This window comes from Lolium perenne, chromosome 3, assembly GCF_019359855.2.
Source record: "Lolium perenne isolate Kyuss_39 chromosome 3, Kyuss_2.0, whole genome shotgun sequence".
NCBI lineage: Eukaryota > Viridiplantae > Streptophyta > Magnoliopsida > Poales > Poaceae > Lolium > Lolium perenne.
Genome location: NC_067246.2, coordinates 266,404,467 through 266,429,745, shown reverse-complemented (window position 1 = coordinate 266,429,745; position 25,279 = coordinate 266,404,467). Strand labels below are relative to the sequence as shown.

At 45.8% G+C, this 25,279-nt stretch overlaps 1 long non-coding RNA gene across 1 annotated transcript; it reads left to right on the top strand.

Moving 5' to 3' along the window:
- The first annotated feature begins 5,278 nt into the window (after positions 1-5,278).
- LOC139837654 (uncharacterized) lies at positions 5,279-6,068 on the top strand. The gene is made up of 2 exons (XR_011754246.1): positions 5,279-5,526; positions 5,643-6,068. It is a non-coding gene; the product is annotated as an uncharacterized lncRNA (long non-coding RNA).
- Positions 6,069-25,279: the final 19,211 nt, after the last annotated feature.

Sequence of the window (25,279 nt, the reverse complement as noted above, 5' to 3'; positions counted from 1 at the left end):
CCTCCGTCGCTGCTGTCCCCACCGCAGGTGCGCCCCCTCTCCTCTCCCTTGCCGCCGTTCCCCTCTCCTTGTTCCTCACCGTTGGCCTCCGTCGATCCGTCGCAGTAGCTAGGTCCCCCGTCGCCTGGAAAGCAGAACCTCGTCCCGTCGCCCGACGTTGACCCCGAGGACCCCTGCCGCTATCGATCCGCCGTTGATCCACCGTCGATCCGTCGCCGTCTTCCTCGATCCGTCGCCTCTCCCCTGCACCTCCAGCCGCTCAAGCTCGTCTGCCACCGTCGCTGCCTCTCCACAGGTGCGCGTCCTCTCCTCTGCCCCCTCTCCTGTACCGTTCCTTGTTTTCTTGATGAATAATAAACCTCTTTACTGCATTGCTGCACTTGCTAGTTTAATTTAGATGTCATTACCTCAGTTATATGGGCACCCAAGCTTATATGTTCTTATCTTGTGAAGCTGAACTGAAAACAATGTGTAAAAACACAGTTTGGTAAAGAAGGTGATGTTGTTTGTGTTTTGATTAAGAGAAGACAACTACGGAAACACCCTATGTTAGGTAAAACTGGCTGAACAAAGTGTGATTGCAATTTCCTGGTACTTATTTACTATCTTCAACATTTCTTTGATGTGATGCTCAAATCAAAATATGTGTTTCATGGTAGATTGTTTTCAGCCATAATAAGTATTGTAAATGGATCACAACTTTAAGAACAAAATCAGTAAGACATTATTTGGTGATTGCCTGGCAATTTATTCTAGCATCCTTCAACTGCAAGAACACAATGATCCAATGTATTCCAATGCATCATAAAGGAGTACTATCTTATCTGATTCTAAAATCCAAACTATAAAGTAGGTATATGCAGAAGCTAATCTGATTTGTAAAGGAGCTAAGCAGATGTTTGGTGAAAAGGATAGAAAACCATTCACAGGTCATATCAATTCTCATGGCAGTGCTTGTAGCTTGTGCCTAAATTGTTCCACCAGAAATTCAGAGATACAGTAGCATCAAAATGAGTCAGTTCTTGCTGATTTTTTTTAGATGCCAAAACTTGATTCAGCACCATATGTATCTATATTTGTTCAATTAACTATCTACTGTTTATTAACGCTTTACATCAATATATAAGCTTGATATGGACATAGTTGCTTCATACTAAATTACTTGATGCTTCTCTGTCAGCACCTTTTTTGTTTATGCTTAGTTTCTAGCAGAAGCTCCTTTTTACATATGTATGTTGTTAGTTAAGGGTTTTTTGGACATACTAGTTGTGGCTGTGAACAAGTAACCTTACTTTTCCAACTGAGATGATTAATTATTCTGTGTGTTTTTAAGGCCACAAACACCTCAAGTATTTGATTTCTTTGATGTGAGCATGTATTGGTAGCATGTTTGGCAGCACTATAATCTTGTTATGTCAGTGAACTGAGTTGCTGCTCTTCTATAGATTATTTTACTGTAAAGATACACATGAGCATATGCTGGAGGCTCGTGTCATTGCTATATTGATATGTCCTGGAAGGAAAAGTTGTGTGAAATGTGTCTGCAGGTACATTGAGTGCCAATGTTTCGCCGGAATGTCGATTAACTTCCGTTCCGGCGAATTTCTGGCACTCCGGCATGACCATTTTTTAGCAAAGGTCATGCCGAATTTTTTGTTGGTATAGTTTAATAAGATACCGCTTCATCTGCATGTGTATGCTGCCTAATGCTGTCACATCTACCTTTGTTAGCATGTTCCTAAAACACTACCTGTTTTCTTTCTTTGACTAATAGTAGTTCTAAATACATGGCGAAGCACGTAGCTAGCGATGTCGTCTTCTCGCAGACCCCAACGAAGACGTTGACGGGTCTTCTCAGCGGAAGTTGGATGAGCACTACAGCTCATGGTCTCGGATCAGCCGGAGGAACTTCCAGGCAGCGATGACGAGTCCTCAGAGGAGGAGGATGCTGAGATGGACAACGATGGTGAGGATGAGAGGGGGGCTGCCGACGAGACCACCGACAGTGGCGTTGCCGGGGGTAGCTCGGATACTACTACCGAGGCCAAGAGGAAACGGAAGCAGCGGCGCCCAAACAGGGTCGGCACCACTCGCGACATAATCACCGCGGTGGACGCCAAGACCGGGATTCCTACTGAGCCCAAGCACGTGGCGAAGGGGTACGGCCTCCAATCGGGAGCAATCCTTCGGGACGTCGTCGACGTCAACGAGACGAAACTCCGAACCAAGAAGAAGCAGATCTGCAGCCCAACTCCTTGCGCGGCTGCACGCACGGTATGAGTTCCCTGTGGAATACAGGAACGAGGATACCAAGGATAACATCGTGAACAGATGAGCCCTCTCTAAGTTCTCCAAGAACCTCAGCGGTTATAAAACCATGCTGAGGGGGATGCTTGGTGACAATGAGACTTGGGAAGAGATCCAGCGCCACTTCCCGCGGATGACGCTGGAGCAGTATAATAAATTCTAGGAAAACGAGGAGCTCGAGTACACCAAAAGACAATCGACCTGGGGGAAGGAGCTGGCGGATAAGAACATCGGTCACCACAATCTCGGTTGCCGTGGCTTCGAAGGCAAGCAGCCGGTATGGGACAAGGAGGACCAGGCCTACATAAATGCTGGCCTCGAGCCCCCTTTTGCCAAGTACAAAGACCCACTCTTCAGGGCATATCTCAGGTCCCGATACCATCGAGAATTGGCTGGGAAACGTGTCACGAAACCTGATGTGGTGGTGGGAGTTGAGTTGGTCGCCGACGCGAAGGTGATGGCACTAGAGAAAGCAGTGGTAAGCAATTTACCAGCTTATTAATTTGATACTGCTCACCAAGTCCATTACATTCTAAAATTGTTCATGTTACTTCGCAGCTTGGCGGAACAAGCAGCCGCCGAATCAGCTGGCTCCTCGTCCCGCACGTCGATCTGCAAAGTCCCGTGGGACACGCCTTTTATCAGGGGTCTGAACACCGTGAAGGCGCGGCCGCTTTTGGACAAGCCCCACCGTGTCCCCGGCGCCGGAGGAGGTCGCAAGCTTGCCGACTATGGCTTGGACGTGCCCTCAAGCACTAGGGAGTCGCGGCAGGCGCAGAAGGACAGGGAGCACGAGGCTCTTCTGAAAAAGGTGGCCGACCTGGAAACAACCATGGAGCAACGCGTCAGTGCCGAGGTTCAGCAACGAGTCAGTGCCGAGGTTCAGCAACGCGTCAGTGCCGAGGTTGCTACCAGGGTCGATGACGCGCTGGCCAACAGGGTCAATGAAATCATCCCTGATCTTGTGCTGTCGATGAAGAATTACTTCGACGCCGGCGGTAAGGGACCGATGCCGGTTATCAGCCTAGGCGCCAAAGAACTCGGACAACCGGCCTCCAACTAGACACGCTCAATGCACACCCAACTTGGTGACTCCACCCGCCGGCAATGTCGGGCGCTAGAGAGGATTCGCCGGACCTGGGGGCCCAAGACTAGCCCCTCGGTCACACCTGCACGCCTGGCCTCGGTCCTTCAACGCGAGCCGAGCTCGACGCCCTCACGGTAATTAATTTAGTATCTCAAGCTCTACAAATTAGTTACTTTGTCGTCGCCCCTCTCTGACATACACATGTTTTCACAGGCGAACGCGACTCCTTGCACCTTGCTACTGAATGTGGACAACAAGTTGAAGGCTGTAGCGAGCGGCAGTGTCATCCTGCCAACACAGCGGATTTTCCACTGCGTCAGGATGGATGATAGCTTGAGCCGGGTTCGCGTGAACCGGTCGTTACCGGGATGCCAAGACCTCCATCCTCCTTATCAACCCCCGGAAACGGAAACCCCGCTCACTCTCGGGGACCTCAAGAATCACATCCTTCTATGGCCGAAAGCCCTAATTCGGCTGAACACCGCCTCAGGTTCGGAGGCAAGCTATGGCATGGTCACTCCTCAGGATGCAACGGATGCCCCGAGCCAAGCCAAGGTCCTAGCTCCAACGACTGCTTTGACGGCAGGCAAAGGCAGGGCCAGTGCTCCACCGGCTTATGATCAATTTGAGCCCGATAGTCAGCCCGATAGTCCGCACGAGAGTCAGCACGACAAGGCATTGGACATCGATCAAGCTCCCATTGATACGTTCATCGCCGAGCTCGACGCCGACGCGGTTTCTCCTTACAAGCCACCCGCCGGTCATATCCTAAAGAAGAAGTTGTTCCTTTCACAAGAAACGCCCGAGCAGGAGGACACTACCGCCTTCACCGCTCCGCCCCGAGTTGGGCTTACCCCGAGGACACTCCTTGGTGCGACCACGGAAGGTATGAAACAAAACGCCGCTCCCAGTTGCAGTAAGAAGAAGGGCAGGAAGCGAAGAAGTCGGGAGATGTTGCGGCAAGCAAGATAGTGGTTAATGACAAGTTGCCGACCCCGTGGAGGAAGTTGCATCACTTAGGCGAGCCGATGCTGCCGGCACACTATGTCAACAAGTTGACGCCGGATATGAGGAGCGTGCATGATGCTATTCTAACAAAGGAGAAGCTACTTCTTAAAGATAGAAATCCATCGTACCCGATTTTGATCGCCAAGGTGCCCACTGGCTTTGGCTTTGTCAACACATACCCTGCGGACTTGATATTCATTCGGTACGAAGACATCTTCAGGCTCTTCCACATGCAACAGCTAGACCGAAGCTTGGTCCGCCTCATATCGCTCAGCATGGCGCACGATATCGCCATGGAGAACACAACGCACATCGCTATCATGGACCCCTACTACATGACTCCAACTGTCGCCCAGACCGAACAAGCATTTCTCGCCAACTATATCAAGAATTTCTTGGTGTTAAACAAGGAAAAGAGTTGCTTTGTCATACCATATTTCCGCGAGTAAGTATTTGGTTACTAAAGTACCCTATATTACATTCTTTCATGAATTTCCTTAATAGCTGAGTATGATGGTTTATTTCCATTTTGCGCAGTTTCAAGTATTGCACCCTCCTCCTCTTTTACCCGTATCATTCCGATGTCACTTATCTCGACTCCGGGCTTGATAAGGAGAAAGACTTCACCGACCTTAAGTCTACACTTGATAAAGCCCTCAGCGGCTTCATAGCTGAGGTTGGCGTCAACAAACTCAGGCATGAGAAGAAAGTTAAGGGTTGCCATGTGTGCAACCACATAACCAAGTTCCCCTGCCTAAAGCAATCGGCGGATGACAATGGGATGGAGGCATGGTTTGCCATCCTACAGATGAGGGCGGTTGTAAGGTCTCGTAACGATCTCTTGTTGCCATCTGCTCTGCAGGGAAGTTCGTGAACATGGCGGACACCACCGATGAAAACGTGAGAGGCGACTTCCGTGCCATCCAGCGGACCATTTGCACAATACTCTGGAGGGATGTCATCATGAATGGTGGCTTGTTCAACTATGCCTCCGCACTTTCTAATTCCGAGATAGAAGGCCGATTAGAAGATGGATGTGACGAGAGAACATTCAACACGCTCGAGGGCATCCGTCCCTTCCCGCCGAAGTAGACTTGAGTCAAAAACTTTTGTGTCCTGCAAATGTTAGTCATAAATTACATAAGTATTTTTTATGTTTGTTCTTTTGCACACCTATATGTTATATCTCTCTCTATGGATGTACTAACAACTTACATTTCTTTGTTGTGTGTTTGCATAGATGACGTACTATGTCGTCTACCACGGCAGGGTTCCTGGAGTCTACGAGGACTGGGAAGACTGTAGGAGGCAGGTCCACCGTTTCAGCGGCAACAGCTACAAGGGGTACACCACTTTGGAGGAGGCGGAAACTCGATACGCCAACTTTCGAGCGGGACAGAGGAGGGAGATGTGGAGGACCCCTTTCATCGTGATGATGCTTGCCGCCACCGTCTCTCTAGTTTATTATGTCATTGTTGTTTAGCTAGGTCATCGACACTGGACTTATATGTATTTCTGTAACATGTGCTACTTCGAGTCGTGATGTTATGGTCAACTATCTACTATCTAAACTTGTCTTATTAATGCATGCATGTTGTGAACATTTGGGACTTTCTATATAACTGTGTATCTGGCTGTATTTCTAGTAATATCTGTGTTATACTTTGATGTGTGTATTCTTGTGTATGTACTGTGTATTCTGGTCTGTATTCTGGTGTATATACATTACTTTTCGAGTTTTATTTTTTTAATCCTGTGATCAATACCACCGGCGCTCCTAAACTCTACCTCTGGCGAAATTGGAATCGCCAGCGGTGCAGCCAATTACCCCCGGCGAATTGGTAAGACGCCGGTGCTAAGCTAGTACCGCCGGCGATTTGAGAAAAGCGCCGGGGATAATGACACTTACCACCGGCGATTTGGAAAACGCCGGCGGTAAGGGGTTACCACCGGCGAGGTGGTCGCCGGCGAACATGAAAACGCCGGCGGTAAGGGTTTCTGGGGCGCCGGCGGTAGTACATTTCCTAGTAGTGGAGGGGTCGTGTTTCAGTCCTCATACGGGTGGGATAATTCTCGTATTTGAGAGTTATAATCAGAGATGCGGGAATCAACATCAACGGTCTTCACCAACATCTTCTCTCTGCTGCGATCGTTGGTAAAGATTTGATCAAACCTACTTCCACTTTGATAATTATCTTGCGCTTTGTTTGTAGGGAGTTTTTTTCTACTATGTTACCCAAGATTTACATTCTATCCTAATGTCAAATGATATGAGAAAAAATATTTACACTATGCACATTGCACAAAGCATCACTTCATTGTTCATTGGGATTATGAAAGAGAGATATGGTGCCAAATATATTTTGTTTATTTTTAATGCTTTATGTGATATACAACTTTATAATTTACTTGTTTAATTGGCATCTATTCTTAACGCTTGTTTACACCATGAGAAGTAATGATCTTTTAAATTATGTAACTAATGTAAATAAACCCCAAAGTTCATGTTGTTTTATAACCTTCATTCTCGAGGATGTGCATATGTTAAGCTTGGGGATGTTGATACATATAAAACGTATCAATGAATTTTGGTGTTTATTTTGTGATATTACAAGATATTTGCACGATATATAAGGTTTCCTACATGTTTTACATTGATTTTTTGGGGATTTTTCACAAAGTCCTCTTTTATTATTTCTAATATTGTAGAACAAAAAATACCCTGCTTTGTGTATTTATAAGTTTCAGGGACCTTCCGGATGCCAGAAAATTCCACCTCGTCATCTTATCTGTAAATACAAGAGGATGAGTAGAAGAAGTGGAGCTGCCTGGTCTAGCCAAAGAGGCCCGTGGTACGACCCCATCTCCTGGTCATGCCATGGGGCCCACCAGCCACCTTGTGGCCCCTATTACCTCTGTTTTGACACCCATTGAATCGTTTTGACCTAAATTAACTATATATAGCCCTTATATCGCGAAGTCACAAAGAGCGGCCATAGAAGAATAGAGAAATACCAAAATATAGAAGATCCTCAAAAGATTGGAGGATCAAATGATGCCGAAGTCGCACACGGTCGCTCCTCCTACACCTCCATAAATATCATCATCATCACCGCCATGATGAAGACGGAGTAGTCCAACCTTGTAGTACGGGTTTGTGGAACTAGGTTACATCAATCTCTCCCTATATACTTCACTAATCAGAGCCACATGAGTTGCCTACATGTTTGTGAGCATATATGTATTACTTTGATGGTGGATCTTTTGTTATGAGATGCATTTTTAGATGCAATTGATATTTATGTTATTAATGTATTGATAGGTGCATATGTTACCATATGCATGTATGCTTTGTTCTAATAAAACTTGTATGCAAAAACCCATGTGGGGCATGTGTGTGTTAGTTGGAATAATATGGTAGTAAACATATGGATAGTGACAACAAGTTTGTATGATACCAATATTTTTACCCTTCCATAGGTCACCTCATTAGGGATAAATGGTTGCTTATGTTATTTCCCATCATAGTCTAGGTGGTATTGTTTGTTCAAGATAGTATAATTGTTCATCAACATAAGGCAGTACCATGTTTATCTTAAACTTGGTTCTAAGATTTTTCCCTTGCACATGAGTATTAGTGCGATGTGTTGCCTTATCTCTATGCTAGGGCTTGCTGCCAATATGAATGTGTACAAATGAATCAATTTATTTTTCTATCACTCTTAACTTGTTACTCAAGCTATATTCAAGCCACCATATTTATGAGAGAGCTCAGGTACAATGAAACCATGACTTCGTCTGGCCCTTTTAATCCATAAGAAACACTTTTTACTTTATTATTTCATTTTTGATTAAGTACAAAATTACAAAACTAATTTGGACTTCATACTTGATTTATTTTACTTTTGTTTTTATATTACTTGCACACCGTTGTGCCAAAAGAAATAACATGGAGTTACGGTCACAAAAATATTTCTTTTGCATTTGTAGGAATAAACTCTCGAGAAACCCTTGTGGGGAAAACTGAAGTTGGTTGCATCACTCCGCGTTTGGAGTCCCAATGAGTTGGTAAACACGTGTAGTTTTGTTGCCATCACCATCTCAATGTCCATGTTACTAACAGGTGCCAAGGCAACCTACTGCCGTATAACCGAACAACATGCCTAAATTTGGATATCCCACCGATGCTGAGGTGGATTAGATTTGTGCACTACCCCAATAGGAAAGTTGCGCGCAACACATGCATGCCAAGATCATCACCAGCAGGAAACAATGACCATCCCACCGCTGTAGGCCGGATGTGAAGCCCGCCTCTGGAATCCACCGCGCGACCACTAGTTTAAGCCAAGTTGTTGTTGCCCAAGGAGGCCAAATCATGCTTCAGCAAGCCACTAGAGCCTCAGTCCTACCCTTGAGGATGCCACCGCAACCCACCCTTTTCGGTGTCAAGGACGCCGATGTGTCCACCTCATCTCTCCCACATCACCTTAGAGGGTTGGGGCCCACTGCCACCGCGGTGAAGCCATAGTGGTGTAATGAGAAGGGGGCCTGGGGAGGCCTAGAGACAAAGGGTACGGTTTTCCTCGAGTCTCCTGTTAGGGACAACCCGAGGAACTGGAGGCCTAAATGTTCTCTCTCTGGATTGTATCGTTGTGATAAAACCATGTGAGTTGGACAAATCTGCTTGGTTGAGAACCTAGAGGTTGTACCTGTTAAATCTATGGATCAGCTAGGGTAGGATCTAATGTCGGGTAATTACTATCTCTGTAAAGTAGTGAGCTTGTACTGTGCGTGAGAGAGATAGAAAGAGAGAGAGGGACGGTGTACCTTCTCCCTTCGAGGAGGAACTTGCAGTTGTCGACATCATGGCGACGGCGGTGTCATGGGTAAGGTAGTGGCGGCGGTGGTGGTGCTTCCCGTCGGCACACACTAGAACCCTAGATCGGAAGGGATGTCGGAGGGGCGAGCAGTGTGTCGGTCAACATCGTACCGTGTGCATCCGGCCCCCACCTTTCTATATAGTGAAGCGGCAGGGGCCCACCAACCAGAGATACGGTTGGGCGCCCCCGATTATGGCGCAGACAGGTCAAGGGTTATGTCGATCCATTGGGCTCGAACGAGTAGAGATCAAACTAACATTCTCCCCCTTGATCTCAACTTTACTTTTAACTTCATATTTTTACTTTATTCATTTTATTTTGGATCAGTACATAGGTCATGTTTCATCGTCACAACTCTATTGCCGATAGAATCAGACAACCACAATACGCTTCTCTGTTTTGAAATGAATTCTTTTGCTTTTGGGCCTCTTATGATCTTGGATAGGTAAGACTTTCCCTTAAATCCATGCCGGCTACGTGTCCCTTGAACACTCTGGGTGGTAAGCCTTTCGTTAGAGGATCCGCAAGCATATATTTTGTCCTTATATGCTCGAGACTTATAGTTTGATCCTGGACCTTGTGTTTCACAACTTAATACTTTATCTCAATCGGTTTCATAGCAGTACTCGACTTTTTGTTGTGACATTAAATAGTGCGGGCTAATTGTTGCAGTACATCTCTAGTGGTTTTTCAATATAATATACCACTTTCAAGTCGGGTATACATTTATTTAACCATAATGCCTACCCCGTGGATTCATAACATGCTATAAATTATGCATACATCGTGGATGATGCAACTATTGTCTACTTGGAGCTTCTCCACAAAATAGCTCCCACTGCGAGAGTGAATACATATCCAGATGTGTATTTTCTATCATCTTTATCTCCCGCAATATCTGCATCTGAACACCCTCTTATTTCTAGGGAATCAGATCTTCTTTATGTTAGCATGTACTCCCTCCGTCCCAAAATATAAGGCGCCTAAGGATTAGTCAAAAGTCAACGTTTTTAAAGTTTAACCAAGTTTATACACAAAAATATAAACATTTACAATACTAAACCAACATCAATAGATTCTCCATCAAGTATATTTTCTTAATATGTCCATTCGATATTGTAGATGTAAATATATTTTTCTAAATATTTGATCAAAGTTTGTAATGTTTGACTTTTGACCAATCCTTAGACGCCTTATATTTTGGGATGGAGGGAGTAGTACATTATGCCTTTCACATAACGCAATACCTTTTTTACCATTTTCCAGTGTTCTATACCTGGATTTTCTTGATATCTACCGAGTACCCTGGTCATAAAAGCTAAGTCAGGGCGAGTGCACACTTGTGCATACTGTAGGCTTCCAATGGCCGAAGCATATGGAACCGCTTTCATTTGATAGAGCTCGTATTGATTCTGGGGACTTTGAAATTTCCCAAAACTGTCACCCTTGACTATAGGGGCAGATGTGGCATTGCTCTTATGCATATTATACTTAGTTAGTATATTTTCTAAATAAGCCTTTTGAGATAGTCCTAATACTCCATTTTTCCTACGCCCAAAACATATGATGCTTCACCAAGATCTTTCATATCAAAATTTGAGGATAAGAACTTCTTTGTCTCTTGAAGTAGACTAACATCACTACTGGCAAGCAGAATATCATCCACATACAAGATTAGGAAAATATATTTCCCACTTTTAAACTTTTCATAGACGCAGTTGTCCTCAATATTTTCTTTAAATCCAAATCTCGTAATTGTCTCATTAAACTTTAGATACCACTGTCTGGAGGCTTGCTTTAATCCATAAATGGATTTCTTTAGGCGGCATCCCATTTCGACCTTGCCTTCTATACGTTGCAAACGTATCTATAATTTTTGATGCTCCATGCTTGTTCTACACCAATTTCTACATGGTTTGTTTACACTTCGTGGCACTTTTATGCATTTTCCGGAACTAACCTATTGACAAGATGCCAGAGTGCCAGTTCCCTGTTTCTGTTGTTTTTGTATCTCAGGAAAGTTGTACAAGAAATATTCTCGGAATTGGACGAAACAAAAACCAAAGTTCCTATTTTTCCCGAAGCGAAGACGAAGTCCAGAGAAAAGACGGAGGAGGGCCACAGGGTGGCCACACCTGCGCTAGGAGCGGCCTAGCCCTGGTCCACGCCTAGGCATGGTGTCGGGCCACCTGGCACCCCACCGACCTAAATCTTCCGCCTATATAAAGCCTTCGACGAGAAAACCCTTAATATACAAGCCTCCGTCCACGAAAAGTTCTGTCGCCGCCTGATACGTCTCAAACGTATCTATAATTTCTTATGTTCCATGCTAGTTTTATGACAATACTCACATATTTTATATACACTTTACATCATTTATATGCATTTTCCGGCACTAACCTATTAACGAGATGCCGAAGCGCCAGTTCCTGTTTTGTGCTGTTTTTGGTTTCAGAAATCCTACACAGGAAATATTCTTGGAATTGGACGAAACGAACGCCCAGGGTCTTATTTTTCCACGGAGCTTCCAGAAGACCGAAGGGGATACGAAGTGGGGCCACGAGGTGGAGACACCACAAGGTGGCGCGGCCAAGGAGGGGCCCGCGCCGCCCTATGGTGTGGGCCCCTCGAGCGCCTCCCGACTCTGCCCTTCCGCCTACTTAAACTCTCCGTCGCGAAAACCCTATTACCGAGAGCCACGATACGGAAAAATTTCCAGAGACGCCGCCGCCGCCAATCCCATCTCGGGGGATTCAGGAGATCGCCTCCGGCACCCCGCCGGAGAGGGGAATCATCACCGGAGGGCTCTACATCACCATGCCCGCCTCCGGATTGATGCGTGAGTAGTTCATCCTTGGACTATGGGTCCATAGCAGTAGCTAGATGGTTGTCTTCTCCTCTTGTGCTATCATGTTTAGATCTTGTGAGCTGCCTATCATGATCAAGATCATCTATTTGTAATGCTACATGTTGTGTTTGTTGGGATCCGATGAATATTGAATACTATGTCAAGTTGATTATCAATCTATCATATATGTGTTGTTTATGTTCTTGCATGTTCTCCGTTGCTAGTAGAGGCTCTGGCCAAGTTGATACTTGTGACTCCAAGAGGGAGTATTTATGCTCGATAGTGGGTTCATGCCTCCATTGAATCTGGGACAGTGACAGAAAGTTCTAAGGTTGTGGATGTGCTATTGCCACTAGGGATAAAACATCAATGCTTTGTCTAAGGATATTTGTGTTGATTACATTACGCACCATACTTAATGCAATTGTCTGTTGTTTGCAACTTAATACTGGAAGGGGTGCGGATGCTAACCCGAAGGTGGACTTTTTAGGCATAGATGCATGCTGGATAGCGGTCTATGTACTTTGTCGTAATGCCCTGATTAAATCTCATAGTAGTCATCATGATATGTATGTGCATTGTTATGCCCTCTCTATTTGTCAATTGCCCAACTGTAATTTGTTCACCCAACATGCTATTTCTTATTGGAGAGACACCACTAGTGAACTGTGGACCCCGGTCCATTCTTTTACATCTGAAATACAATCAACTGCAATCTATGTTCTCTGTTGTTTTCTACAAGCAAACATCATTCTCCACACCATACGTTTAATCCTTTGTTTACAGCAAGCCGGTGAGATTGATAACCTCACTGTTAAATTGGGGCAAAGTATTGTGATTGTGTTGTGCAGGTTCCACGTTGGCGCCGGAATCCCTGGTGTTGCGCCGCACTACACTCCTTCACCAACAACCTTCACGTGGCCTTCATATCCTACTGGTTCGATAACCTTGGTTTCTTACTGAGGGAAAACTTGCTGCTGTACGCATCACACCTTCCTCTTGGGGTTCCCAACGGACGTGTGTTGCACGTGTTATCACCGCCGCCATCATCCAGATGAGTATCGGGGGTCAGAAGTTCGTGTTTCTGCCCCTGCCGGGACGGGGATTGACCCCGGGAGCCATCTCCATCGACTCCACCGCCTCCACTTCGACTCCATGATGGGTCGTGAGTAGTTCCCCCTGGACTACGGGTTCTCGGCTGTAGCTAGTTGGTACTCTCTCCCATGTACTTCAATACAATGATCTCATGAGCTGCCTTACATGATTGAGATCCTTATGTTGTAATCGGTGTTGTGTTTGTTGGGATCCGATAAATTGTGGAATTGTGATCAAATTGTTCTTCATATTATCAGACTACTGTTATTTAAGATCTTGCATGTTGTCCGGTACTTGTGATTGCCTTGATCAAATAGTTGCATGTATCTCCAAGAGGGGGTATTTATGCTCGATAGTAGGTTCATGCCTCTAGTTTCCTAGGAGAGTGACTTTATAACTTCTAAGGTTGTAGATGTGCTGTCTAAGGATGATTCTATTGTTTACTTTACACACATTGCTTAATGCGATTATCTGTTGCTTGCAACTTAATACTGGAAGGGGTGCAGATGCTAACCTGAAGGTGGATTATTAGTCATAGAGGCAGTTGGATTACGGTCTATGTATTATGTTGTAATGCCCAATTAAATACTACAGTAACTTATCTATCACATCATGTATTATCATGCCCTCACAATTGTCAATTGCCCAACTGTAATTTGTTCACCAAACACATGCTATTTGGAGAGTTACCACTAGTGTAGATAGTTGGGACCCCGGTCCTTCTGTTATCAACATTGCTCTACAGTCAACTCCGCACTGGAATACTTTCCGGTGCCATCGCCTCTGCGTTACTCCTACTGCTACTGTGTTACTCTTGCTCTCATATTACTGCTGCTTTCACATCACCCCTGTTACTAGTGCTTTTTTAGGTGCAACTGAATTGACAACTCCGTTGTTAAGGCTTAAGGCTTATAAGTTTTACTTCCCTCAATGACTGTTGTGATCCCCTATACTTGTGGGTCATCACCTTCCATGATAAAACCCTTGGGTTGTTTCATGTAGACATTTTCTTCTAAATCCCCATTTAGAAATGTCGTCTTTAAAGCCATTTGATGCAACTCTAAATCAAAATGTGCAACTAGTGTCATTATGATTATGGAGGAATCCTTACATGAGACTGGAGAAAATGTTTCATTGTAATATATCCCTTTTATTTGTGTAAATCCTTTTGCCACAAGTCGTGATTTGTACTTTTCTACATTTCCATTGGAGTCGTATTTTATTTTTTAGACCCCATTGCATCCCACTGTTTTGGATCCTTTAGAAATATTTTCTAAGTCCTAAACATTGTTGGCACTCATCGATCCATTTCGTATTCCATGGCCTTCACCCACTTTTATGAATGTGGGCTTCTCATGGCTTCTTCATATGAAGTGTGATCACCTTCCATATGAACAGTTTCTATGTTGTAAACTATGTAATCAGTCGAAATGGCTGATTTTCAAGCTCTTGTGGACCTTCTAGGGGGCTCATTCTCTTGAGTATTATGTTCTTCAACATGTGGCTCAGCTTCTGGAGGTGACTGTTGTTTCTCCCTTTCATGCTCAACAAATGGTTCATTCGGTTCCTCACGGACAAGTTCCAAATTTTCACTCATTGTTGTCATGGGTGGAGTCACAACATGCGCTTGCACCATAACCGCAGGGATTATCAGTGCAGGTGCACATGGTAACGCAAAAAATGGCTCATGAGTCATTGTATTAGGTGCATGCACCCTCTTCTCATCAAGATCAATTTTCCAAGCTACCATGCTCCCCCTCATCATATCGTCGTCTAAGAAGACATCATGTCTCGTTTCCACAAACTTTGTGTATTTGTTTGGATAGTACAAACAATAACCTTTTGACTTTTCAGGGTAGCCAATAAAATGGAAGCTGACTGTTTTGGTATCTAACTTTGCGATGTTTGGATTGAACACTTTGGCCTCAGCAGGGCTCCCCCACACTTTCAGGTTGTTTAGAGAAGGCACTCTCCATGTCCATAGCTCATGCGGTGTTTTGGGCACCGATTTGCTTGGTACTCTATTTAGAATGTCAATAGCGTTTTTTAACGCCTCAATCCACAATCCCAATGGTAGCGTGGAATAGCTCATCATATTGCGCACCATATCCATAAGGGTACACTTACGCCTTTCAGCTACCCCATTCTGCTGAGGTTCGACCGGCATAGAACACTGGGCAACTATTACAGACTCATGTAAGAACCTTGCAAAAGGTCCAGGGACTTGGCCATATGGAGTATGTCGACCGTAGTACTCCCCGCCACGATCAGATCTCCCTATCTTTATTCTTTTATCATGTTGATTTTCAACTTCAGCTTTGAATATTTTAAATTTATCCAACGCTTCTTTTCTTTCTTTGGTTGGATAAATATAACCATATCGAGAGTAATCATCTCTGAATGTTATGAACGAATCATAGCCATCCACACTAAAAAAAGGAAATGGTCCACATATAACGGTGTGAATTATTTCTAGTGTTGCGATGCTTCGATTTGCACCCTTTTAATTTATTTTACAAATTTCCTTTAATGCAATTGATGCATTATTCTATGTCTGAGAATTCTAATGGAGGAAGAATATCATTTTTTAACAAGTCTTTCTATTCTCCCCCTCGAAATGTGGCCTAAGTGACAATGCCATAATTTTGATGATTCATCAGTTCTTTTTATTTTCTTTTGTTCTTTCTCCGACGCGGATACTTGCTCATTCACTTTACACATAGCAACACTTTTTCGCACAAGGATAATAAATAGAGCTCATCATGGAGTAAAGCAACCCCCACATAAATATTATTACACCATATGACACACTTGCCATGTCCAAAATAACACTGATAACTGTCTTTATCCAAACGTGATACACTAATAAAATTTCTGTGTAAGGAAGTAAAAAATAAAATATCTTTGAGTAGAATAGTTAAGCCATCAGCTAGCTCCAAAAGGACGTCGCCAACAACTTCAACTTCTGCTTGAACTCCATTCACGACTTCAATGCATCTTTCGCTTCTTTTCGTAGTTCGCATCGAATGGAATCCCTGTAAAGAATTTGCAACATGAACGGTTACACGTAAGTCAATCCACCAAATAGATTTCGAAAAATGTGTATACATGGATTCATTTACAAAGGAAAATAAATTTTTACCTCTCTTTGCCATTAGTTCTTTTAGCGAATCAGGACAGTCTTTCTTGTAGTGTCCAGTCTTCTGGTAGTGAAGACACTGATCTTAGTTCACTGGGATTGGCTTGTTCTGGTACTGCTGATGATGGTGCATTTGGCCTTTTACATATGGCTTGGAAGGAGAGCCATTGTTGCTTTGTGTGAAGGTCCTTTTCTTTTTGTCCTTCACATAATTTAGTGAACCTCCATTCTGTGCTTTCAGTCTATCCTCCTCTTGCACACACATGGCTATAGTGTTTTCTATGTCCCACTTTTTATGGTTCATGTTGTAATTGAAAACAAAGTTTTCAAACTGTGCTGACAATGAAGCCATGACCAAGTGAACCAGAAGTGCAGGCTTCAGCTCCAGGTCATCATCCATGGGTTTCAGCTTTGCAGCCAGGTTGCTCATCCTGAGGATGTGCTCCATGATGCCATGTGAACCTCCAGTGTACTTCTCTGTCACCAGCTACTTCAGCAACTGGGTTGCATATGTCTTTAAAGAACCAGTGAAGTGGCTCTTTATCTTTTCCAAGTACTTCCCAACGGAAGCACACTCTGCAATTAAGCCCACGATGGCGTTATCAATTGTTTTCTTTATAAATGCCATGCATTACTTATTGGATGTCTGCCACTTTATGTTCTCTAGGGTGTAGGCCATCACCATAAGAGCATGGTCCTTTTTCTTTCTGTCCCATGCATCATCATCATTCTTATCATCTCTGACAGTATCACCAGGCTTTGTGGGCTGCGGTGTTTCAAGCACCCAGTACACCTCAGCACATAGGAAGGCGAAATCCACCTTCTTCCTCCACTCAGTGTAGTTATCCCCTCTTAGGGTGGGGACATCCTTGATGCAGCTCATCAAGTAGTACCCTCCTGAAAACCATAGATGAGTGAGAATAGTACAATTTCATATTATAATCCAACGTTGGTCTGAATTAAGACATGTAACAGTTAATGCAAATAAAAACTATATCACCGTTGGGCAGAAATAGAGATAAATGCACATATCATTGCAACAAAACATGATCATGCCATTAATAACGTTGTTCATAAAATGACAGAATCATAATTGTTTCAACAATCACTTTTACTCATACTTTTAGTATTTAATAATCACTTTTGCATTTATCAAATTTAAAATGCACTTTTATAACCATTTGCAGCAGAAACTAGGAAATTAAACTATTAACGTTTGAACTTTTCCGAGGCATAACTTTCACTTTTTAATTCCTAAATAAATATTTCGTTGGTCCTATTTATTCAGAAAATATCCAGACAAAATTGGGCTAAAAAACTGCCCTAAATGCCTAAAAACTGCATCTGGAAATCAATAAAACAGGAAAAACTGTTAAATACTGTGTTGGGCCCGATTTTGATCCCGCGGCCCATATCCCACGTGAGCGAAACTTCTATGCGCGCCGCTCGGGTGCGTTAACTTTCAGCCCGTGAGCCAACGGCGCGACCAAGGCCCAACGGCCTGCAAAAAGCCTGTTAGCGGCCCGCGCCCTACATGGCCAGTTCCCCTCACGCGCATCAATCCTTGTCGTCAGATGAAATCATTATCGCACTGTATAAAACAGCCCGAACCAGCCGAAAACCATAACCCTAGCCCCATTACCCCCCCCCCCCCCCCCCCCCCCCCCCCCCGAGCCCCTCTCTTCTCCTCTCTTAACATGACCAAAGGAGGTGCCAATTTCTTTTGCCGGCACCACGAGCAGCATTAGCTGCGGGCGGTGAGGCGGTGAGCTTTCTTTCCCTCTCCCTTTCTTTTCTCTAATTCGAGTTAGGGTTCTTTGTGCGGGAGCCGGATCAATCTAGGGTTTGGCTAGGGTTTGCAATCTTCTTTTCTACCGAAAAACAAAAGTTCTACACACTAACTGAGCTTTGATACCAATGTTAAATCTATGGATAGGCTAGGGTAGGATCTAATGTCGAGTACTTACTGTCTCTGTAAAGTAGTGAGCTTGTACTGTGCGTGAGAGAGATAGAACGAGAGAGAGGGACGGTGTACCTTCTCCCTTCGAGGAGGAACCTGCGGACGCCGACATGATGGCGACGGCGGTGGCGTGGGTGAAGTAGTGGCGGCGGTGGTGGCGCTTTCCATCGGCACGCGGTAGAACCCTAGATCGGAAGGGATGTCGGTGGGGCGAGCAGCGCGTCGGTCACTATCGTACCGCGTGCGTCCGCCCCCACCTATCTATTTAGCGCGATGACACGGGCCCACCAACCAGAGATAAGGTTGGGCGCCCCCGATCAGGACGTACGCGAGGTCAAGGGTTACGTCGAGCCGTTGGGCTCGAACGGGTGGAGATCAAACTAACAGTACCATATGCCTATCCAGATTGATCAGATGTCTCGGTGGCTCAGCCCAAATGAATTCGTGGCTCAGCCCAAATGAATTCGTGTACAGAATACGACCATACTTTTTGTGAGGATGAACAGTGAGCTAGGCAACCCCGCGCCAAGAACCCCATGATGGTAGCTGAGGTGGTTCCATCTCCATGTGCAATCAATTTGGCCGCAACATGAGAAATAGAAACATTTCGTCAAAGCGCAGAACTTCTGTCAGCGAACAAGTAGCCACACCTCCAAACTATATTATCAGGCATATCTGGTCCTGCACTTTTCAAATGCTTCCAATCAAATAGGACGTGCTATACTGTAGCCAGGCATGCAGTGCCACCATGGCAATCAGATGTGCTAGCTCACGACGGAGTTGACGGCATTGTTGCCGAGCGAATTGGCTGGTTTGCTGAAGGCCACCTTTTCCTTTCAAGATAGACGACATCGCCGCATGGCCGTGACTGTATCCACCTTGGGGCCGATCAGATCGTGTTTGACTGCAACTTTTTATTCTGTATTCCATGTGTATATAAAAGCAGCCAGCTCAATTTGCACAGATAGTTTCAGTGATGCGGTAGCTGGTGGTTGGACTGGGGGATCAAGAAGCGCCTAGTCGTGAAGTGTTCAGTTCTTTGGCAAAATAAACTCTGTACTTCTAGTAGAAAAGAGAAGTTCAGTCAGGTGCTTCCTTTCGACATTGATGGATCAGGGCCTAATATAAAACTCTGCGAGATTTTGAAAGTTGTTAACACTTGAAGCTTCCTTACATACTTTTAGATGCCTGCGGCAAGGGAGACAAAACCCAAGTTGCTTAACTCTAAGTACAATCTTTACTCCACAAGACACTGCGATTGCAGGCAAAAGTTCTCAAGATCGAGGGACTTTTCGATATGTAAGCTGCTTTGACAATCTTGAGGTATCATTAATCGTACCAACATATCGCAAAAGTGGCAATATTATGTAGGAGAAACGCAAAACTAGACGCCAGTGGGGATATTTAACTGATGCTAGTAGTGCTACAACCTTCCAAAGTGGTCATGGTCGTAGTCAACTCCTGCTTGTGCGGCTTTCGACGGCCTAAATCAAACGCCTGTACGTGATCTCATGGATCCTCCAATCACAACCTCCTGAGGTGGTCGTGCACATGGAAGCACAAGGCACACGCACTGATGCACAATCAAGGGACCACGCAGATAAAGGAGTATAAACTGAAGGAACCAAGCAACAACTGGAAAATACCATACGTAGCTTTTCCATGTCGTCGGGTTACATGTTTCTTCTGAGGGAGCTGAATCTCTAAGATCTACTATTACTATTACATATGGTATAGGCAACTGCTAAATAATAGAAATCAGATTTATCGAGAAACAAAACTCTACCTTTTTGGATGCATTGTGATCGGTGTTGATCGACCAGGATCGACGAGGGTGAGGAAAAAGTTGCATGGACGTGATGGTTGTTGAGTGATCCTGGGAACGTAGTTTGCCGTGACTGCTTCAATTGCTTCAAGTTCAATCTTTTTGACATTTACGGTATTTGAGTATGTATTCGGTTATGAAAAGATAGGGTAGAGATAGAATTTGTGTATTGAAATGTACTCCAAGTTAATCCTGTGTACAACCATATATACATGCCCGAGAAGCTTAATAATACAACCAATACCGAGCCTATTTGGTCTCATGATATCAAATCGACGAGATCTTAGACTTAGCACTAGAAAGATCATACCTTCACAAGGATCATACCCTAAGGAATAAATTCACTCCATGTTGCAAAGACCTAGCATGTTCTCTTGACAATGGACCAATGAGATCATTTTACACTGAGCTTGAAATCGTGGTATCTGTTGTGAATGAGCAATTAATATTCACAGAGGACCAAAGACCAGTACATGTACATGTGTGGCCTCATACACTAGGTATATACAATAAAAGAGGCTATACATCCCTAACACCCCTTCAAACTCATGGTTGATCAACAACACTGAGTTTGGAGAGATAGAACCCATGCTGAGCTCTAGTATGGGCCTTCATGAAGAAGTCAGCCAACTGTAACTCGGAAGGCACATACTGTAGAGCCAAAACCTGATCCTGCACAACAGTACACACAAAGGAGGCACCAACACCTATGTGCTTGGTGAGCTCATGCTTCACCGGGTCACGCGCAATGTTGATAGAGAGGATTCGGCGCGGCAGCAGAAACACTAAAGTACATAGAGGAGGTGACTGTAGCGGACTGAGGTGAAACTGACTCAGAATGTGGACAGGGTAGGAGATGTCAGGACGGGTGACAGCAAGGTAGACAAGACTCCCAACAAAGTGACGGTAGTGTGTCAGGTTCGGTAGAGGATCACCATCAGTGGCACGGAGATGCACATTGAGCTCCATAGGATTCTCGATAGTGCGCTCATCGCCAAGAGCGACACGAGTGAGGAGGTCCAGAATATACTTCTTCTGGAAGATATAGAAGCCATCGGAGGTAGAAGAAACCTCAATCCCAAGAAAATAGCGAAGAGGGCCAAGATCAGTCATGAGGAACTCACGAAGACGGGCCTTGACAAAGGAAATATACTCAGAGTCATTACCGGTGATGATCAAGGAGAAAAGTCTGACCATGAGAAGATGTGTGGACAAAGAGCGCAGGGTCGTGTGCGCTAGGGACAATGCCAACAGAAGTCACCATAGAGGCGAACTGCTCGAACCAGGCGCGAGGGGCTTGCTTAAGGCTATAGAGGGAGCGCCGGAGATGGCAGACCATGCCATCGGGAATAGAGTACCCAAGAGGTGGCTGCATGTACACCTCCTCACGTAACTCGTCATTAAGAAAAGCATTCTGCACATCAAGCTGAGAGACAGACCAGTGACAAACAGAAGCAACAGCAAGGCGAGTACGAACAGTGGTCATGTGAGCCACTGGAGCAAAGGTCTGATCATAGTCGTGACCGTGCTCCTACTGAGAACCGTGAGCCACAATTCGAGCCTTGTAGCGCTCAAGAGAACCATTAGAGCGAGTCTTGATCTTGTAGACCCACTTGCAAGTGAGGGGACGAACAGAGGGAGGGGGAGTAACAACATCCCAAGTGCTAGTACGCTCAAGCGCAACAATCTCCTCAATCATCGCTAGCTGCCATTCGGGATGAGAAACAGCATCCCGATAAGAGGTCGGCTCAAGAGCAGCAGAAAGACCATACTAAGTGGGAGAATAGAGATTAGGCAGAGGACAAGGCCGAGCACGAAGGTTATGAGTCGGCTCAGTCGGAGAAGGCAACACACTAGAAGTGGAAGGCATGCCAGGAGGAGCATCATCATCATCACGTGGACGACGGGAGTACTGAAACAGGAAGGGAGGAATCACCGTAGGTGAGGATGGAGACGTTAGTGTGGAAGGTGGGGAAAGTGGCGAGGAAGGAGAGGATGAGCTGGTGGGTGAAGAAGGTGTGAGGTCGGTAGTGGATGGACTCGGAGGAGCGGGGAGCTGAGGCACAGAAGGAGGTGGTTCAGGTAACATGAGAAAGAAGATATCATCTACAGAGAAGGAAGAGGAGGAGGGACGCGGGTAGAAAGGACGAGACTCATCAAAAGTGACATCCCGACATACGCGCATCTGACGACCAATGGGATCCCATCAGTTATAGCCCTTGTGCTCAGGACTGTAGCCAAGAAAGACACACTCAACGTACTGGGCTGTCAACTTGGTGTGTTCGCGTGGAGCAAGAAGTACATAGCAAATCCAACCAAAAAGGCAAAGGGTTGAATAATCAGGAGAGCGGCCAGTAAGACGCTCAACAGGAATACCACCCTGTAGGGCCGTGGAGGGCTGAAGGTTGATGAGATAGGTGGAAATAGACACAGCCTCAACCCAAAAGTGAGGAGGAAGAGAGGTGGTGATCATCATCTCTCAGCCAGGCCATTCTGAGCATGGGCGCCAGGGCAGGAGAATTGGGCAAGAGTGCCCTGCTCAGCAAGAAAAACACCCAACAGCTGGGAGATATACTCATCAGTGGAGTCAACTCGAAACACATGAATAGGCATGGAAAACTGGGTATGAACCATGGAAGCAAACTGCTTATATATCGAGAGGACCTCGCTATGGGAAGTCATAAAATAAATCCAGGTGTGGCGAGAAAAGTCATTGGTAAAAATTAACATATTAGCGATGGCCCCCTTCGAAGCAAAGGGAGTCGGTCCCCATACATCAGAATGGACCAAGTGGAAAGGACACTGAGATATAGACTCACTAGTAGGATAAGGTTACTGAGTCTATTTGCCAAGCCTACAACCCTGACAACCCTGAAGCGAGACATCCTAAGACATGCCCCAGAACATCTCGATGAAGTAAATAAGACAAGCGAGAACCACAAAGGTGACCAAGACGATGATACCACTATTGAAAGGAGGCCATAGTGGAAGTAGCAAGCACACGTGGATCAGCCGGTGGAGTGGTAGCAGAAGGAACATGAAGCCAGTCAAGCACCCAAAGTTCCTAGGAATCATGGCACCGAGGGCTAGCCCCAACCAGTGCTCGCGTGTGAGCATCCTGGAGAAAACAAGAATCAACATCAAGAATGACCCGACAACCAGAATCAGTGAGCTGAGCAGTGGAAAACAAGTTCATTGTAAGACGGGGAACATGAGAAACATCGGGAACGAAAAAGGAGGAAGTAGAAAGAGTGCCATGATTAGCAACATGAGGAGAAGTACCATCGGCAGTAAGAACATTAACATGAAGAGAAAGAGGTCGAAGAGAAGAAAGTGCGGAAGAATCAGAGGACATGTGAAAAGAGGATCCAGAATCCAGAACCCACGAAGATGTACCTGACTGTGTAGAAGTACCAGCCACAGAGGCAGCGGTGCCCATCGAAGAAGAGCCACAGGAGGCGCTGAAGCCTCGCAATGTCCTGCCCAGTGAAGTCGGTGGTGGAGGGCGCTTGAGAGGGAGCATGAGGACCAGTAGAGGCGGGGAGTGCGCCATTGCACAAGTCCAGCTGCTTCTTGTAGCAATCAGTCTCGGGGTGCCCGTGCCTGTGGCAATATCCACACGGCGGACCAGAATGAGGGCGTCCCCGGCCACGGAAAGGCCGACCTCCACGACCAGGTGGCGTGGGCAGGAACAAAGGAGCACTGTAGGGAGCGGGTGCTGGTGTAGTAGGAGCTCGAGCAGCAAGAGCAGAGGGAACCCCAAGAAGACCAGATCCACGCAGACGAGTCTCCACAGCCCGGAGCTCAGTAACCACCTCTGAGATAGGGACACGACCCCAAGCAAATAACTGGGCACGACGGGGCTCAAACTCCCGGCGAAGCCGAGATAGGAACTCATGGATCCTCTGAAACTCCACACCTGAATGTACAGTCCGATAACACTGGCAAGTACCACAGACAACACTGTGGAGGGAGTCAAGTTGGCGCCAAATCGCAGCACTCTAGGTGTAGAATTCATCAACATTAGAGTCGCCCTGCTGAAGATCATGCTCCTAACGCAGCACAGATAAATATAGAGAATCCCCAGAAGGCTGATAGTGCTGACGAAGGTGAGACCACATATCAGCGATAGTAGCAAGACCCATAAACTTAGAAGCAAATTGTGGCTGAATACTCTAAGAGAGAACGGCAGCAGCCTAGCATCATCATCACACCACTGAGTAAAAGAAACCAGACTATCACGATATGGACCATGAGCCTCTGAATAAGCAAGTACCTGCTGCTTATATGCCTCATCAGCAGCGGCCTCGATAGTCTTGGCTGCATCCCGATCAGCCTGGATAGCATCAACAGCAATGGCATGTGTCACATGCGGCGGGGTAGGGGGCATGAGGGCAATGAGGCGCGGCGGACAGGATACCTCGCCGGTAAGAACGCCCCAAAGTCGAAGCCCGCGCGTATGGATGCGCATGAAGGCAGCAAACTCTCAGTAGTTGGTGCCATAAAAAATCACCGGGCACCGAGAAATGCTAACATAGCCGGCAGAAGAGGATGCCATATTGATACTGCTCACAGATTTTTTGGATCTAGATTTGGTCAACCAGCTGAGAGAGAACGAGCCAGGACCAGTCACTCGCACAACACGCCTGCCCGCAGCAGCCAGGCAAAGGAAGTGACTGGATTGGGGCTTCAGCTGACAGATCGGGCTAGGGGCTGGCCAGGTTGAGGTGGATGCGGGCCGGCTAGGAGCGGGGGCGGCTGGAGGCATGCTGGCCAGGAGACAGGGTGACCGGAGGTGGACCGGCCAGGAGCGGGGGCGGCCGTGGAGAGGCGACGCAGTCAAGAAATCAACAACACATCTCGATCCCGAACCTGAAACGGGTGAGGAAGAAGGAGAGGCAGCGGCACCCGGAAAAATCGGCGGCGGTGTGACAATGCACGGAGTTGCTACGTGCGGGAGGAGCTAAACCTAAAACTCGGATACCATATTGTGAATAGGTAACTAGTATTCACAGAGAACCAAAGGCCAGTACATGTGTATGTGTGGCAAAGTGCAGGAAACCCCTCATACACTGAGATATATACAAGAGAAGGGACTATACATCTCTAACCGTATCTAGGCATGCCCCA